The sequence below is a fragment of the Mya arenaria genome, chromosome 2 (assembly GCF_026914265.1).
Source record: "Mya arenaria isolate MELC-2E11 chromosome 2, ASM2691426v1".
In the NCBI taxonomy this organism is placed as follows: domain Eukaryota; kingdom Metazoa; phylum Mollusca; class Bivalvia; order Myida; family Myidae; genus Mya; species Mya arenaria.
Genome location: NC_069123.1, coordinates 9617757 through 9625085, shown reverse-complemented (window position 1 = coordinate 9625085; position 7329 = coordinate 9617757). Strand labels below are relative to the sequence as shown.

Genomic DNA, 7329 nt, shown 5'->3' with positions numbered 1-7329 from the left:
TTATACTACTAATTGTTTAAAGGATTGAATAAAATTTATTTCTCTGATCATATTACGCTTTATCTCTAGGAACTTAAATATCAAGGAGTTCAGAAAAACGAACTATAGTTAATATAATGAAATATAAGATATGATAATATCTGTCAAAATCGCATAACGGTCGAAACGGATGCCTGTTTTTACACCGAACGAGACGAGATACGTCTGAAAAGTATCCTATCATGATATTTCTCTTGTGTTATGTCTACTTTGTTTAATTTAATGTTTCAGCACACTGGTCGTAGTTTTTATCATCGAAATTGCACTAACGTTTTTTATACGACATTTCCGATCTTACATTTCGGAAATGGCCTTCTAAATAAATTGAATCAATGTTTCAGTGCATTTTCTTGAATAACCGAATGAACATAAATCTGCAGTTGGTTATTCCGTAATGGTTTCACTCCTTCTAGATTTGTAATATGGCTGCTATTGAAATAATTCACACAACTCTTTTCAGATCAGTTCCACTTAGCAACCGCGTTTGCATAATAAATATATTTCCACAAAGGTGCGAAAATAATTACTTTATCAAAGGTTGCTGTTAAACTAATAAATTGGCCTTGCACATGTATGTATTTTGTATTTGCTATAAACATGTCTAATATGTTTAATGCAATAAATATTGAATTGAATTGGGTAAGAAACTTAAACGCATGTATGTCGCCAAATATCATAAAAACTTCAGTAAAACTCGTTATTAAGACAAACTGTGAAAAACTAAAAAGCTCATTAAAAGAACAAAATACAAAACAAAACATGTGCGGCTGATACGTTGATCTTTTAAGAAGTTTTCGATCAAATTTCACAACGTTTGAACTACCTTGTTCTAAATCAATACAAGTTTGTGCTGTTACTTTCAACTTTGACCAATTGATCTAAAACATAAGCTCGTTACCTACGTTTTCAAGATATTGTGCAATCAAAAGGTTCAAAATACTGTTGAACATGACCGTGCATATTGAATTACTGACACAATTGATAGAGGGGCCATCGAGCCACCGAAGTTTTAGGTTTCTATATGAAATCATTCGTAACTTATTGTAAAAAAATGTTTAGCTATCAACTTGACCTTTTGTCCTCAAAAACAATGGGGGCATGTGCTGGTCGAGAGCATCCTACGATTTACTATATTCTTGAGTAATTGATAGTACAACGTTTTATTAACTTTATACCACGACCTTGACATTTGATCCTTGACATACTGACACCAACAATAAAGGGGATATACTCTACTATTTATCACGGGCAACATAGTCCACTGATGGTTTATCATATGTCAAATCGTTGGCAATTTATTAGACCTACAGACCATCCAGATTATTATACGATCTAATGTCATTTGTCGACCTTGATCTTCTTTAAACACAAAACAAAAACAAATAAATAACAAATCAGATTTCCAATTCATACGAATATTTAAAAAAATATGAAGAAATACAAAACAATAAATTTTGTGAATTATAAAGTAAAGTGTTTGCTCCATTTTTAACAACTGAACTGACAACTTGCTTTGGTCAGATAACTCAATTTACAAAATCAACAAACAGCTAGTGAGGTTATGGGTCGGAATAATCAGTTTCCCTTCATTCAGTGACAATGAAAAAAAACGATAGAACAGTCAGTCTCCTATTATGTTTCATGTTATCAAGTTCAAAAAGTAGAAGAAAAAGTGGGCGTTTTAAAACATTTATGCCGTTAAAATACAGCCTTCATAGCAGACATCTTATTAAAGCGTAACTTTCATAATCCGAATTTAAAGCTTATTAAAGGGTTCCTTTATTTGAGTTTTGTATGTCATTAAGGTATTAACTGAGTTAAACAAGTTTTTACTAGTTAAAAAAGTAGAAGAAAAGTGGGCGTTTTATAACAAGAACGCCGGTATAATACAGCCTTATAGTTTTTAGACTGTCGGCTGCAAGCCGACAGTCTTTAGAGAGCGGCATTTCAGAAACGCGACTAGTCGCCTGACACGACATATTGAACATGAATATATTAATAAACACCACCTGCGTAGCAACAGAACTACTTACGTGAATGCGGGGCGTCAAGTACTTGCTTATGTGTATTTAACGCGTTATTGCCTTTTTTTATGACAAACATTGCGTGTTACTCTTAGTATAGTTGTAACTGCAATTTGGTGAGTTTTATTGAACAAAGTAATGAAAAATAATGAAAGTATAGCATTTACATACGAAGTCATTTTACCCTTCAACCAATAGTAAGCTACACCACATGTTTGCACCCCGTGTGACGTCACACATATCCCGGCATTCAAGACTCAAGGCAAACCCCGGCAAAGAACTTATTTTATGAATGAAAGCTATTAAGAAATAAATCATACGCGGTTAAAGAGTTCATATCATGTAATATTTTGTTAAATAGCTTTTATGTTTCAAATGATTTATTTTCAGCAGCAATCGAACTATTGTATTTGTTTGAGTAAGTTATTTGGATTATAACTATCACAGTGTTTCAACGTTATGCCTATTGTTATTTTGTACTATAGGGTGTAGTTTTTAAAGTCATACACAATATGGCGGCGATTATGCGGAAATAAAATTGAATGTTACTTCGAACACGTTCCTCTACAAAATAACCGACCTGTATTTAGTGTTATTGCTTCAACATCAATCAAAAAATAAATGGCAGCAATGTATGCGTCTAAAAATGTTAAATTTAGATGGAGACAATCCAGAAATGAGCTGCCAGGAAGTGATCGATTTCGGACACGAGGTACATATACACTAGTCTGAAATAATAGACGTGTTATACGGGATTCTTCCAATCCCTAACGTCTAAACGGGTTTGTGCAAAAAGCGGGAGTGTTTGGAAAATATTGAAATTGTATTAAATGAAGTATTTTATGGTTGAAATAGATAATTAAGGTTTATATTCATATTTTACCATGTAAGTGCAAAGCTATTTTGCAAAAAAAGCATTTAATGCATTAAAACACAGTTTTTACCTTTCTATTGAAAGGAGAGTTGACAACAATTATGCCAAGCGGAACAACTTGACCCAATCGTAATAACTCGGCCACCTCCGACAAGCTTCGAGATAATACAATCGTAACAACTCTGCCATGGCCGAACAATGGGAACACCTAGGCCAGTATCCAACAGGAATTGACTATCTCGAAGCTTACAGAAGATGGCGAGTTGTTACAATTGATGGCCGAATTGTTTCAATTGTTGTAAAATTGTTAACTGCAGCCTTGCAGGTGCCCTTCATGTATATATTGTTATGTTTTGACAGAATGAAATGAAGAAAAAAACCATCAAACTCATAATTATTTGCTGGATATTACTTTTTGGTTACGGAATTTATATAAAATAACATTATCTGGTAATATTTCTTGTTTTTATGAAATGTTACAGACGCAATATGCTTTAACCCCGGAATCCCGATCGGAATAACTACCCACTTGTCGTACAAAACAATTTGTACGTGAAGGATTTGTTGTGTCAAAAATCGTTAAATAAATCTGTCAACGTACAATTATTTGGACTAGAAGGTACATCTAGCTGATCCATATCTCTTACTCTAAATATTTGTACATTGACGGACTCTTTTTACGATTCAAAAAAAATATACATATATTAACATTATATAAATATGGCAAATCCTTCATTACAACATTTTCATGTTACTTTCAATTCAGAGTTGATTATTCACTAAAATTATTTTGCATTTTTAATTGTTGTTTAACCTGAAACGTCTCAACCATCAAAAAAGAACATATGTGCTTCAATAGTCTAACAAAATAGACGTGTTATATGGGATTCTTACAATCCCTTACGTCTAATCGAGTTTGTGCAAAACAGGTGGGGGGGGGGGTGAAAGATATTGAAATCGTAGTTAGATAAGTATTATATGTTTGAAATAGATATTAAGGGTTTATATTCGTATTTTAGTTATAACCATGTAAGTGCAAATATTTTTTCACAAAATAAGCATTTAATGCATTTAAACACAACCATTTTACCTAGCATAGCAACTGAACCATCTCAGGTTAACTTCGAGATAGACCAGTTACCTTTTGTATATATAATTTTAACAACTTGACCATGGCCAAAAGGCTCCGATTGTTGTAAATCTATGTAACGCAGCCTTGCAGGTGCTCTTCATGTATAACAATTTATATCATTATGTTTTGACAGTATGAAATGAAGGAAAACACTCATCAAACTCATAATAATTCATCGCATTTTATTTTTTGTGTACATAACTCATATTTTAGATAATTATCTGACCGGAATCCCAATCGGAATAGCTACCCACTTTTGGTACAACAAAAAATGTATGTAAAGGATATGTCATTTCAAAATTTGTAAAAAGATCAGTCAAGTTACTATTATTTGGACTAGTGCTTCAAGTGTTTGATTTATTTTCTTTATAATGTATAATGCACCTGTCAATTGTAGAGCCAAGCTGGGAACTGCCTAAAATCAGTTACCCGGTTAGCTCAGTTTGACAGATCTCCATGCAAGTGTTCACATGGTCGTGGGTTCAAGCACCATACCAGTCTTTTCTCACAGGTTTACTTTAGAACCCATCATCCAGGGGTTGACGATTATATTTTTTTTATTAAATATTACAGGCCATGTTCTTTTGTAAACTTTTAGATTGAGAAGTGCCTGGATACAAAGCTAGTATTGTTAACATCATCTGATACAATCAACTGGAACAAAGCTGAAATGGCTGCCTGACCTGACTTAAAAATCGGATGGCAATACATCAGACTAGAAGATTATTAGTATTGAGATGGACAAAATGAAACATGAGCCTACCAAAGCTGACAGATTGCACAAGAAACACATAAATGCAGGTATTTGCTGAGATATTGTAATTATTTTTTGAAACTTCTCATTCATTTAGGAAGTTCAGTTGAAACAGAGTTGGCAAAAAATGAACTAAGGTATATACATTTTGAATTCTAATTTTTAAATGAGAACTTTACTGGCCAGCACAGATTGATAAAATGCTAGTCTACCAATATAAATGTGCCTGGTTCGAATCAGTAAAGCTAATGAATGTACTGGTTGTGTAGCCAGGATGTGAATAGGTCTGCACTTGGCTGATAATGCATATCACTTTAAATGTTTAAGCTGCACTCTCACAGATTGACTGTTTTACTAACTCTTTTTTTATTTCTTGATCTTGTAATGAATTATTTTATGCGAATTTCTGAACACTGGTCATAACAGACAACTGGAAAAAGTAGATCGCTGCTTTCTTATATTAATTCAGTCAAAAAAGACAAGTGAAACTCAGTTTTCATACTGCATTTCATTAGCTTATTCCAAGCCAAAAAGTAAAAGAAGTTGTCAAAACATTCAATCTGTGACTGAGAGTGCAGCACTCTCACAGATTGAACATTTTGACTAATTTATTTATTTTTTGTCTCGGAATGGGCCAATTTATGTGAAAATGCATGTAAACCATTCATATAAGATTGCTGACAATAAATTAGTCAGAAAATGTTTATAATTAAGTTCAAAATGTTTTATGCATTTTTCTTAAATCGTTAGTAACGCTTTAAGCCATAAAACCTTAGTTTTCGACCTGAAATATGGAAGTCTGCAATGTAATATTTTGTCTGTAGTCTTATATCACTGGTTTGCAGATATTTACGCAAAAAATAAATAGGTCATTCCAAGACAAAAAAATACAAAAGTTGTAAAAAACAGTAAATCTGTCAGAGTGCAGCTTTAAATGACTAAATGTTTTGATTTGGCTCAATTCTCACCTAAAATCTTATAGTTTTGTTGCACCTAAATGGTTTGTTTTTAACAACATTACACTTGTATATGTATAAATTTGTTCTTAAATTTGTAATTTAGATTGGAGGATTCATTCTCTGGAAAATAGAAAAGGGCATGTTACATACTGTTATCATTGCCATGACAGAAACCATATTGAGGAGCTGGTCCACCTGTAGGAAGAATTGCGCTATTGGTTGGAGCAGCACTATTCCCCAGCCATACACCAGCACTTAGTTTGTCATAGGGAGCATTTCTGAGCAGTTATGGAGACCACTAACTATGCAGGTATGTCATAATCAAAATCTTGGTTTATATATTTTTTTATAATTTAGCATATGTTGAGAAGAAATTTATTTCTAAATTGAAGGCACACACTATAATTTGATGCGCAAAAATATATTTCTTATTTTAATGCGTTATCATGTCTAACTCATTTGACTTAAATGATCAAAGCAAAAGAAATGCAATTGATTAATCTGCAGATATGTAAATGTTAACTTTTTAACTGGGGAAATTATTTTCACTTGTCTATTTATTAAAGAACATATTTATAATTAATAATGTTTAATCTGTACACAAATCATATGCCTTCTTTGTTTTAACCATCAATGTCAAAGAGTCCAGCATGATAATGGATTAAATTGAAAAAAATGCATTAATTTATATGAACCCTTTAAAACAAAGACATTTCCTAAATCCAATAAAATATAATTAAATATTGATGCAGAGTTCAGTTAGAATATACCTTTTTTTGCAGTTGTTGCAGTGAAACTTGCACCAGTGTGTTTTCTGTGGAAATAAAGAGATAGTGTCCAGCAATGAAGACCCAACTCAAGATCTGACCTTGTAAGGCCAATATGAAATAACTGTGTGGAAAAATGGGAAAAACATGCAGTCAGGAATGCACGGAAATCATCAAAAGAACAGTGTTAAATTAATCTTGAATAACTTGACATTTATTTTGTTTGACATATTTATTCATGGTGCAGTGAAAACATGTTTTTTTTCCTCATGGTTATTTAAATTTTGAATTGATAGGAGGGAACATCATTATGTTGTTTCATGTTCATAGTCATATCAAAACCCATGTACATGTATAAATGAGCATTCGAAAATATCAAAATGGAACTTGTTGTATGTAGTGTAAGTTAATTAGCATAATAAACGAAAATATTTAATAAAATTCAATTTATTATGCCCCCTTCAAAGAAGAGGAGTATATTGCTTTGCACATGTTGGCTGCTACGTCCGTCTGTCTGACAGTAGACCAAAGCTTTTCCTGGTTGATAACTCTACAATTCCTAGACATATTGTCAAACTTGACATGAAAGTTTGGTTTAACCAGTAGATGACGCCTTTTGATTTTAGGGGTAATATGGTCAAAGGTCACAGTGACCTTGAACAGGAAGGTGTCAAAGAATGTCTGACTGATAAGTTGACAATGCCTGCACCTATGGCCCTGAAGCTCAACATGGAGGCTTAGCCTGACTATTAGATGATCCTATTGATTTAAGGGGTCATT

The 7329-nt window shown here is 32.8% G+C and overlaps 1 long non-coding RNA gene across 3 annotated transcripts; it reads left to right on the top strand.

Moving 5' to 3' along the window:
• The first annotated feature begins 2802 nt into the window (after positions 1–2802).
• LOC128243636 (uncharacterized) lies at positions 2803–6716 on the top strand. Of its 3 annotated transcripts, none has more exons than XR_008262873.1 (3): positions 2803–2845; positions 5953–6092; positions 6565–6715. It is a non-coding gene; the product is annotated as an uncharacterized LOC128243636 (long non-coding RNA). The 3 variants fall into 3 exon arrangements; XR_008262863.1 differs by lacking the exon at positions 2803–2845 and adding an exon at positions 4705–4870 and having other exon boundaries at positions 5886–6092; positions 6565–6716; XR_008262866.1 differs by lacking the exon at positions 2803–2845 and adding an exon at positions 4705–4870.
• Positions 6717–7329: the final 613 nt, after the last annotated feature.